The 11,770-nt window shown below is 41.6% G+C and overlaps 1 long non-coding RNA gene across 1 annotated transcript; it reads right to left on the minus strand.

Moving 5' to 3' along the window:
- Positions 1-1,855: 1,855 nt before the first annotated feature.
- Positions 1,856-11,467, minus strand: LOC108802131. The gene is made up of 3 exons (XR_001942199.1): positions 11,456-11,467; positions 3,010-3,012; positions 1,856-1,940 (listed from the first exon to the last, which is right to left on the minus strand). It is a non-coding gene; the product is annotated as an uncharacterized LOC108802131 (long non-coding RNA).
- Between the last annotated feature and the right edge of the window lie 303 nt (positions 11,468-11,770).

An 11,770-nucleotide genomic window follows, 5' to 3' on the forward strand; every position in this document is an offset into this window, starting at 1 on the left:
TAAAGATAGAAATGATAAGTCCACATCACTTCATTGCAATACATACACATAAACGCCTAATTACTTATGCTTTCTGTTTCTTTATCAATAGCATTATCAATGTTACCTAGATAATAAACTCACAACTAATTCACATACCCTTAATGCATTTTAGAATGACATACCTAGTTTTGAAAGTTAGAATGGATTTGGAAAAGTGAAACACCATCTTTATTTCTTGAGTAGCCAGCATTCAACCATTTTCAGGGTAGGATATACACTCTCTTCTGTACAGAAGATGGGAGAATTTGCATTCTATATTTGAGTAAAAAGAAATACACAAAAGGGCTTATAATATGTTAAAGTGTCACAGAAGCCCTAATATCCATTCCAACATCTCATAAAAGTAAAGAGCCAATAACATGTATGCACTGAAGTTCACTATTTAACCATGTCCACTTAAACCACAGTGGCAGCTGACCATACCCACAATTTGTTGGAGCACACTGCCTTAATTTTTTATGTGCCCTGAAGTACCCCATATCTGTTAGGACTCTTGGCACATCAGGTTGTTATCTGACTGTCAGGAGGTTCATAATCATGAGGGCCCCCTGCTATGCTAATAATAATCAATATGCCCACAGACATTACGCTGCTATCACAGTATAATATTCTCTGTGTTATTAATATTATCAGATACTGACTATTTACATAAGTGTAAACAGAGGTAAGCCGCACAAAGCTTTTATTTATTTTATTTAGAACTCCAGCCAAATGTGAGTGTAGATATAAAGAAAATGACAAAGACAATTACTTTACATTTTATTTTTCTGGTGATGTGAGACATAATAAATGTTGGTGGATCCTGTAAATGATTATTTAGAAATCATAAATACATCAGGGAATGTTTTAAACTCCATTCTTCTTGTTAACACTACTTTGTAAGTTTTATAAAGTGGGTAAAGATCCAAAGGACTCTTAAATGATTAAGCAGGGTTAGGGGGTGGGATTCCTACCTACCTTTACCAGCCGAATGAAATTACATGTAAATCCCCAGTTCTTGGAATTCCTCAATCTTACAGTTGCAACTTCAGCATGGTTGGTGTATTAGAGTTAAATTGTAATGTAGTAATGTAATACTGAGAACCTTTGGTTGGGTGGATGGTTGGTTGGTGGGTTAGTTATGTTTTTCCCCCTTTTTGCCTTTGTAGAGTTGTGTTGTGAATGCATATTTATGTTTGGATTGCATTTTGCCAGGTAAACATTCAAACATGAATACTGATCACTAAAGTCACACCGAGTACACTGACTAAGTACTAAGTGCTGTAACCCCTAAAAGCAAAACAGATTACAGTTTTAAATCTGTTAAGATTTTGTCTGATACATATGCATGTTTTTTATCTTTAACCTCCCTTGCAGTATGATTATTCAGTATTTTAGCAACCCAAAAGCGGTACATTGTTTTTCATGGAAATATGTTGTTTTACATTGTAGGCCTGTGATTCTTAGTAAATCTTAGGAATAACTCACCTAAATCTGTCCAAACAAGAGTCCAATAGACATCCCGGGTATGATAAAGTTTGAAAAATGAAATCATAAATTATAATATAACAAATAATTAGAAATAATTACACAAAACAATAATATAACAATAATACATTTAATTAAATAATGTATTCAAACAAAAAACACTGACATCTGTCCAAGCAAGGGTGCAATATTACTTCAGTAAACATCTCGGGTATGGTAAACTTTGAAACACGGGACAGCACAAAGTCTGACGTCACAATCGGGACAATGGAACCTGGTCTCTTTTCTGATTTTTTTGCCGATGTCACCGCGCTACGAGCAACAGCCTTGTAGGTGCTGACTTTCTCTCTGTTGGTGGGATGTAGTCCATGAACTGACGACCAGTCAGGCGTTCTGGGTTGACAACGCCAACAGCACGACGTCCAGATCTACTCACTGATGGCGTTTGGTGGTTCAAAAAGATTTGTACGGAAATTTTCCAGATGAAGTCTGCATGCATCACAGGCTTGTCACTTTGTTTTTTTAGCAGAACGTAGGCATTCCACAAGCACTGCTCAAGAAGATGCCTGAAGATCTTCTTATAATATTTCTTCTACTGTTTCCGCATTGCTTGATAGAAGGTCATGGCTTGGTCGGCTCTGTCGACACCTCCCATGGTGGTATTGTAGTCTATTACTACTTGCGGCTTCATGACGTCTCTCAGACCTTTCGTGCGTACCATAGCAGTGGAGGCATTATGCACAGTACTCATTAGGCACACGTCTTTTTTGTTGCGCCATCGCAGTGTCATAATTTTGCCTTTCTGCCAGGCAACTATTTCTTCAGCCTTCAGCTTCTTCTTGCCAAACACTGGCGGCAAGTCACGTCGGTTAGCCCTAACGGTTCCATAAGCATCCGTTTTGTGTTGGAAAAGGAACTCATACAGTTCTGGAGATGTGTAAAAGTTGTCCGTTGTTACACATTATCCCTGATTCAGCAATGGCCCTCTGAGTGAGAGAACGGATGATGTTGCCATTCCATAGCTGCTGTATTTCGCATCAAATTTGGTTCCTTTTCCAGTGTATATCACTGAGTTCCAAATGTAGCCAGATGACAATATGCATAGCATATAGGTTTTGACGCCAAATCGTGCTCTCTTTGATGCTATATATTGAATCCAGCTGAGTCTTCCCTTGTAGGCCATTAGACTTTCATCTATGGTGATGTCTTTCTGGCACATAGGTTTGTTGGAAATTCCTCACAATCATCTGAGATTCCTTCCAAATTTTTTTCAGTTTTGGGGCGGGATGAGTGGCTTCGTCGAATTCCTCATTGTCCGCGAAGTGTAAAAACTTCATGATGAGGGTAAACCTATACCCCGACATGACCGTGCCAAAGAATGGAGTGGCAAGTATTTTATTGGTTGTCCAATACCACTTCTGCAGAGGTTTCCCCACCACTCCCTGAAGAATTATTAGGCCCAGAAACTTCCAGATGTCATCTCTGGTCACTGGTTCCCACTTTCTGTTTCGGGAAAACTTCCGATGCAGAGTTGCTGATTGTTCATTGTACCGGTTGGTCTCTGTAACAATTTCATCAATAATCTCATCGGTCAGAAATAATTGTAGGTAGGCCAAGGGGTTGTCATGTTCCACATCTACCTTCCTACCAGATGCTCCAGTAAATGGGAATCTTGGGGGCGCTGCATGATCCGTACCACAATCAATAGGGCACCAAGTTCGCACATCACTTAGCTCGGGCACAGAATCCACGCTTTCGTCACTTTCAGTGTCTGACAACGAACTTCCCCACGCATCGCTGTGGCTCAATTCAATAAGTGATTCCACATCACTATCGCTATTTTCAAGCTGCTCAAAAACCGCTTTTGACCTCAGCGGACGCTTGTTTGATGCCATGGACGCTCTCAAGTTTTCCAGGCAAATGGAATAGTAAAAGTGCAGGCAGAACACTGGTAATATCTCTAGTAACAAAACTGAGGTGAAAGAATGTGTTACAGTAACGTAATAGCACTGTTTTCAATGTATTACAATGTATTCTGTATGTATTGGGTGCTTTTACGTTTGAATTTCCCGCTGGATCCACCTCCCTACGACACTGACGCTAGCGTACGCTGGAGACAGATGCCGGTATCGGGCGAAGAAGACGCTGCGGGGATCGTGGGACGAGGTGAGTGAATTCAGGGTATACCCGAGTGTGGCTCGGGGTTACCGCTCCTGGTCAGGAAATTTAGCCCCGAGCCACGCTCGGGAATACCACCTGGGAGGTTAAGTACAATATGCTCATGTTGTTTATAATCTGATTGAGCAATGTTAGACAATTCAGAAACAACATGTTGGGGACATTTAAATCTATTCTCAGAATAGGATGTATGCCACATCTGTAAGGTTTTCTAGTGGAAGTGGGAAAAAGTCTTAAAAGGGAAAATAGAATTGGGTCAAGTTAAGCAGCATTTAGACCTGTGTCTGGAGGTTACATCTGGTGGTACCACATTACTGATTTTTAACAAGCAAAAAAGTGATAAAAGGTAAACTAGTGCTGTTCACTACTCGCACACATAAAATATGTAAGCCATAAAGAATTACACAAGCTTGTAAGTAAAGGTAAATTCTTGGACAGCAATGGTAAATGTACATGTAACATTTATAGAAAAATCATTACACACAACACAATGGGGTTGATATAACAAAGGCAAACAGTCTGTTCATTTTGCAAAGGAATTTTCACTTTGCAAGAAAATTTCCCTCAACTTAGTGAATAACATGAGGCTCTGTTGACTTCCAACACCCAGTCATGTGCAAGTAAATACTTTTTTTTCTTGTTGGTGAACAGGTACTCTTTGCAAAGTGAATTTTCACCACAATAACTTATCTAAGGGAAAATCCACTTGCAAAGTGAAAATTCTCTTGCTAAGTGAACAGCTAATTTGGCTTCAGTAAATCAACCGCAATAGTAGTGCTTAACTGATGATCAGGCATGCTAGTATAATAGTCTATTCAACAGACTGCTCTCTGGGCACAAAGTAGACAGCATTACAACAAATGTTTTCAGTTTGTGTTGTTTTATCACCACTACTTGAGAGTTTGATTGCACCTTAGCAACATTTTTAATAGTATTTTAATTAATAAACTAAAAATGCTTCTCGGGGCGTGGCCGGGATGTGAGACTGAGCAGACGTGTCTCACTGCAGCTCCCGACATCCGTGCTACATCCTGACCCTTAGCTAGCTGACAAACCGGCCGAAATACTCACCCAGTACTATGAGCGAATCATGCAAAGTTTGGTTTGCAGTGGTTCCAAACCCATTGATATCCAGAGGTGGCCAAAATCTCTTTTTTTTCTTTAACCTTTTCAAGGCCATTTTGCAAGCTTTTGGGGAAAAGGGCATGGGTAACTGGGCACTGCTTTGGTGAACATGTACCAATAAATGCACTGTTTTTAAAAATACCGCAGGGAGCAGTTTTTTTAAAATATAAGGTTTGAATACACAATTCCTTAAATAAAACGCTTCATGGTGTAGGATATACCCCAGTTAAATAAAGTGACATTTGGTGTAAAAGTAACATCCGGTGAAAAATTTACATTTGGTCCCCCCGAAATGCATACACAGTGGTCACATAATTGGGAAGCCCAGGAAATACCTCCAGCATTAAGAACCTCTTAAAGAAAAATGTCATATGCATTTTTAATTATGTTAGGGAGTGTTAGCAGCCCCAGCCAGTTGTGTGTGTACGGGGGTGGGGGAGTTAAAGCTTCTGGTGACAGGTCCTCTTTAATAAGACATTTGGGTTCAACAGATCCCATATGTCTCCACTTTATGCTGGAGAAAGAAACTAAGAAAGGGTCCACGTTATCTTTCTCCCCCCAGCACCCAGCACTGCACAGAACTCGGAGACTACCCAAAAGGTGACGTACAGAACTGCATGCCACAAGTATTCCTATGATAAATTATTATTTACTCTTATGTAAATATGAATTATCCCTGTGACAAATTATTCATGGACCAATTTCTCCAGTTACCAGTTGCTAGAAAATTCTTTGAATGTACTTATGCTGTATCACAATTAAAATTCATAATAATTGATCATACTCCCAAGAACAGGAGAGGTAGTGGTCATGAGCTGCTTCTTAAAGAAGAACTCCAGGATTTTGTATTAACCCTTTAAAGGGTTAAGTGCTTGTTTGTGTCCAGGTGATAAAATAACACAATTATACTCACCCAAAGCTTTGAACTGGCCAGCTGTCACAGCACCCACCCCCTCAGGCATGTCTTCCCCTCCCTGCAGCATTGGAATCTTCTTCAGCGTCCTTATATCTATACACATGTATAGACGTGATGATTTACAGGACCTTAGACCGCTGCAGAGGAGGGTGAGAGACGTTGGAAGGACCGGTCTAAGAAGAAGATGGCTTGGAGTTTTGGATGAATCTACCTTTTTTTTTAACCTAGACATGAACAAGCACTTAACCTTTGCAGCGCGGTGGTAGCACTTCCTTTATAAAAACACAAAACAAAACAGAGCTTAATCTACATATATTTACAATATGATGTGGCTTATTTTGTTATTTTTTTCTGCTTTTTTTTAGGTTCAATGTGCAATGGATACTCAATCCCAGGGGTCCTCAAACTACGGCCGGTGGGCCACATCCGGGTGTCAAGGCCGGGGAGCTGCAGGCCCCTACCTTTACTACCTCCCGGCCGGCCGTTGTAAAAAACGGCCGGCCGGGAGCTCTCTAGATAGGCCACGCCCACTTGTGGGAAAGCTGGACATTCAGTCAATTTCGAAACAGGCAGCGATGCCTGTTAACATACAAGTGTATGAGCCCGCTGAGCCCGTGACCAGCATAGTGCCTCTGTCACAGGGGATCAGAGGGAGTCGGTACAAGACCTCCCTCCGATCCCCTCTCCGCTGTAAGAATGCGGAAGTGATGTATGTTACATCACTTCCACATTCTTGTGTCACTCTCCAGCTTCAGACGCTGGAGAGAAGCTGATGAAGCAGATCTCTGCTTCATCAGCTTCTTCAGGGGTCCTAGGTGACATTAGGGGTCTTGGAGACCCCTGATGTCTCCATAAAGAGGACCTGTCACATCTTTTGCTATCACATAAGGGGGTTTCTTAGCCCCCTATGTAATAGTAATAAAGTTAAGTGGAAAAAAATAGGAAACAAAATTAAAGATTAATTTTTTTAAAGTTACACATAAAAAAGAATAAAAATGTATTTTTTTTAAAAAGTGCCCACCCATACATACACGCATGCAAACATGCGTCGGGTGCGCATACCTGCGAAAACTACGGTTGTGCCCATTATGCCGCACATGTTACATATCGTCGCACATGTTACATCGCCGCGAACGTCGCAGTGAGAGCAATAATTCTAGGGCCATCAATCACTGATAACACTAAACTGATGAGCTGTAAAAGGTTTTAAAGCGTCGCCTAAGGTCAATTTTGGATATGGTGTTTTTTTGCGATTTTGTGAGATGCGCGCAATTTTTAAGCTTGACATGTTTGGTGTCTATTTACCCGACGTGACCCCGTATTTTATGTTTTACCAAAAAATTGGGTGATAATAAATGTTTCCTAACATAATGTTAAAAAAAAACCTTTTTTTGAAAATTTTCTGTAATTTTCCCGAAATATAAAAAAATTAAAACCGCAGTGGTGATTAAACACCACCAAAAGAAAGCTCTATGTGCCCCCAAAAAATGGTATAAAATTAATTTTAGTACAGCGTTGCAGGACGGAATAAATGTCAATCAAAGTACCGCAGCGCTGAGCACTGAAAAATGGCCTGGACAGGAACGGGGTCTAAACACCTGGTCTTCAAGCAGTTAAAATAGGCCCAGCCGCCCTAAACAACATATAGCAATCAATCGGCCGCCCGCCCGCGGATTCCAGGGAGAGATCATCATTCCAACCGGCCCCGTCTGGGTGTCAGGGAAGACACACAGGCTGTTCCGGAAGCTTCAGTGTTTGGCCTGCGCAGCTGCGCTCTTTCATGTCAGGGCGCATGCCGAGGCAAACCAAACGTCTTGGTTCCTTTTGCAGCGTAACGCCATTCACACCAGAGCAGCAGCTGCTGGAACGCACAGCAATTGCTCACTAAAGTTCCCCCTTTGTTCTGGGATGGGAGGGGGCGTGGCAGTGTGGCACCACAGCCACGACCCCCCCCCCTGTTTTTCAAACTATGATCCGGCCCCCAGCAATGCCTGAGGGACAGTGAACTGGCCCCATGTTTAAAAAGTTTGAGGACCCCTGCTCTATCCTTTGTGATGAAATACTTGCCATATACACAGGGGCGTACTAGAAACCTCGGCCCCGGTGCAAGAAATTATTAAGGCCCCCCCCCCACCAAAAAAACATGATTTTAATATTTAAAAAAAAAACGTATGTACGTTGTGACTTTCAGGGCTAGTTCACACCAGCCCCAGTACGTTCGGCCCGATTCGGTGCCGAAACGCACTGAATCGCATCCCGGCCGGCTTACTGCATTCTGGGGTAGGAGGGGGCGTGGCGGTGCATTGAAGTTTATGGCACGCCCCCCGGCCGCAGTGCGATCGCCTGCACCGGGAGGCGTGGCAAAACAATGCCAGCGTTATGGTCCCCTCTAGGCCCCCCCAACTAGCGGAACACAAGGGCCTGGTCGCAAATGCGACCACTGCAACCTTGGTATTTCCACCGGTGCCAGTATCTGCAATCAGTATTGGGGCATTCTCACGAGTACTCGTGAAAATGCCCAGTATTGGCACTGGTGCATCCCTACTTAATAATGTAATCTATTGATGGGACTTGTAGTCCTACAAAGTTGGTGCTATTCTGCATTGCTGTATAATCATTATACAGCAATGCAGCATACTACCAGCTATGCAGGACTACAAGTCCCAGCAATACATTCTAATGTAAATGGTATCACCAGCCTCTCCCCTGCCCCCCCTTCCTGGTCCAGCCTTCACCCACACCAGTCTTACCTGACTCCTGCAGCAACTACTTCCTCTTCTTGACCAGGGGGCACATTCTACTGACATTCTATTACACTAGTGCCCCATCTAAGGGGCGTGTCCATGATTGCCTGTGTTCAGAGGAAGGAGACGTAGGTTGGCTGACACTGACATCTAGTGGTGGAAGGGAATTCAGCTCCGGATTGAAGGTGAATATTGCTGTAAAGATTATTATGGGGTCTATTCACTAAGCTGCCGAGGGCAAAGACCGATCTGAAGTGAAGTGAGCCGAACGGCTGATTTCAGCCGTACATCGGCTGAAATCAGCCGTACAACGGCTTGCTTCGGGTCGGCCGAAGGGGTCCTGGGGCCGAAGCTAGCCGAAGGATCGGCCGAAGCTATGGCTAGATCCTTCGGCAGCTTCATGAATAGACCCCTATGTATCACCTGCCATGCTGAGCGTCAGTGACAGGTGTCACAGTCCGATGCTGAGTGCGGGTGACGAATAGATTCTCTGGAGCTGGAACGGTAGACGTCCCAGGCTTTTGGCATACACAGATCTCCGCTGTAATATTCTAGTGTTTGTCTTGTCTATTCAGCACTTTATAATCTGTCATCACAAACAGTTAACAGCGTGGTATTGTATAAACTGAGATTTCGGGTTGGGGAAGGAGGAAACAAACAAGCAGATTAAACTTCGCCTGGCGGTGCCTGCAGTGCTGTTAGCAGCTCCGCCAGGCTGACAGGTGACTGACACAGTCTCTCTATCCCCGCACAGCCGCCCATACATGCCCTTCTTCTATTGCTGCGGGTGGCAGGGAAGGGAGCCGCACTATCTGAAGGGGAGGCAATTGCGGCGGCATGAGGGAGCTACTTGCCGTCTGCTTCCTCTCTGCGGCCCCCCCAAACAGGCGGAACGCCAGGGCCCGGTCGCAATTGCGACTGCTGCGACCCTGGTAGTTCCGCCAGTGCATATACATTTACGTATTCTTCGCCTGTATAATGCATGTTGATGTGTCTCTATATTGAATACATCTGTTGCATCAAGCTGCTTGTTTGACAAATTAGCTATTCACAATATTTAGCAGTTCCTGTTTGCATGTATCCTTGTGCTAGAAAAAATGATGCTGGAATAGTTTTTGGCATGATGAAGGGCTGACATAAACCCAAAACTCTAGGTTTTTGTGAAAAACTGTTTTCTGGATTTTGTACACTAACCAATGTTTTGTTTGAAAGACAGTATAATGGTAATGGTACTACTTGATTGTACAATCTCCTTTAGATCCACAAATAACTATGTAGTAGAAGGGCCCGCCTGATTGGATACAAATTGATTGGATAGATTAAGTAGGTCCTCATATTACAAAGATTTGCTAAATGTAAAGTTGATTGTACAAAAATTGTATGGTAAGATTGCAATGTGTGTGTGTTGACCGAAACAGACATGCGCAGATATGAGGATCATTGCATAACCAAGCACAAAGCAGAGACAGACTATGTAAAGACAAATACAGCTGCCCTATTGTATACATATACACACACACACACACACATTACTATGTAAACACTACTAGAAGGTAATGATGGAGCTGAAAGGAAATATCTCTATGGGTGTCCAGGATATCGACGTTTGATAAAAGCAAAATACACTTTAAGACATATGATTGTCTATTACATCTGGAAGACCACATGAAAATAGAAAGGGTTGTTATTCATTTATACCTAGATTAACAAATTCCACTTGTTTAAAAAAGCATGTTAAAGGGTCACACAAACCAAAGTCACCCCACACCTTCACTGTTGCTGCCCTTCGATTGCTATGCAAATGTCGGATTTCTAAGTCAATATTTGCAAATTACTAGACACATTCCCATGTAACATTAGGCCACCTAGGCACTGATCACTGCATTATGTAATGAGTGTGCACATTTGCTCCATGCCCAGAACTTTATGTATTTCATTGGAGGAACTTTGGCAGGAGACAGCCAAATACACCAAATGTATCATATGAACTAAAAGATGTTGATATTCAGCTATAGCACCACTCTGCATTGTGAAACCCTGCACATCTTTCAATTAAGTCAATTGAACTCATTCTATTATTATAAAAAGGTAAAACAAACTGAAACATGATAGTCCTGTAATTCTGCACAGTATATTGATTTTCAATTTTTAAATCTGTTGTTCACTTGTTATTCAGTTTAGTCCTAGTACAGTTAAAAAATAAACTTAGTTTAGTTTTGGGTGATTACACTTTTTTAAATCTAAAATTAAGTTTTATGCCATCCAAACATTAGTTATTAGTTCAAACAAACATTTTCTTTAATCTATTATATGTACGAATATATTTGTTCAACGTGCAAACAAGTATACAGTTATTACTTTTGTAAAGAATTAAGGTATTGTTACTTAATATTACATTGTTTACTGACAGACTGTTAATATACTTTATTTATGCATGCTCTTTTCAGCAAATAGTCAGATCAATCACATTCCAAAGCTTTTATTACTACATCAATAAATAAGGTGCTCAGCCGTGTGGTATGCTTGTGGGTCATAAGGACAGGCATGAAATCACTAATTTATCATGTATAAAACTAATGCCATGATCCTTGGCTGGAGATCAGTTGATATTTCAGCATAGCATCACTGCCAGTAAAATAAGTGAGTACAGCTAATGCAAGATGTTTAAGGTCAAACAATATAAACTAAAAATAAATAAAACACACAATGTATTGATGGAGCACTTTTTCTCTACACATTTGTACAGTGTAAGGATAACAGACAGGCTTATTTAAAAGTAGGGATGCACCAATATTGGTTTTTCGGTATCGACTACGAGCACTGATATTTTTTTAGGTACTCGCTGATACCAAATACAATTCCCGGAAATCCTGTTAAGGAAGCCAGGAGGCATGTAATGACTCACCGCCCGTCTTCTGATTTAGATACCTTCCTCAGAGGCCGTAACATACAGGGGTACAGGTACTCTTAAAAAGTAGAACACACAGGGACTCATATACACACATGCACAAACACACACACACATACACACACACACAAAGCTTGATCTTGATTCAACCTCAAATACTATGTAAACTATATGTAAAAGGCAATTTAAAGATTAGATCCCCACAATCATGAAATTTCACCGGTCAGTTCACAGTAGTGAGAACTAATAAGAACTAATAACTAAAATAATAAAGAGTACATTATGTAATTTATTTTTGTTTTAATTTGAAAGGGATGTGCAAAATATCCTCTGTGACGGTTTTTATTGTGTGCATCACCAATGGGGAGATTTAACCTCTCTTTGGGGTTG

This window comes from Nanorana parkeri, unplaced genomic scaffold (assembly GCF_000935625.1).
Source record: "Nanorana parkeri isolate BGI_ZX_2015 unplaced genomic scaffold, ASM93562v1 scaffold49, whole genome shotgun sequence".
In the NCBI taxonomy this organism is placed as follows: domain Eukaryota; kingdom Metazoa; phylum Chordata; class Amphibia; order Anura; family Dicroglossidae; genus Nanorana; species Nanorana parkeri.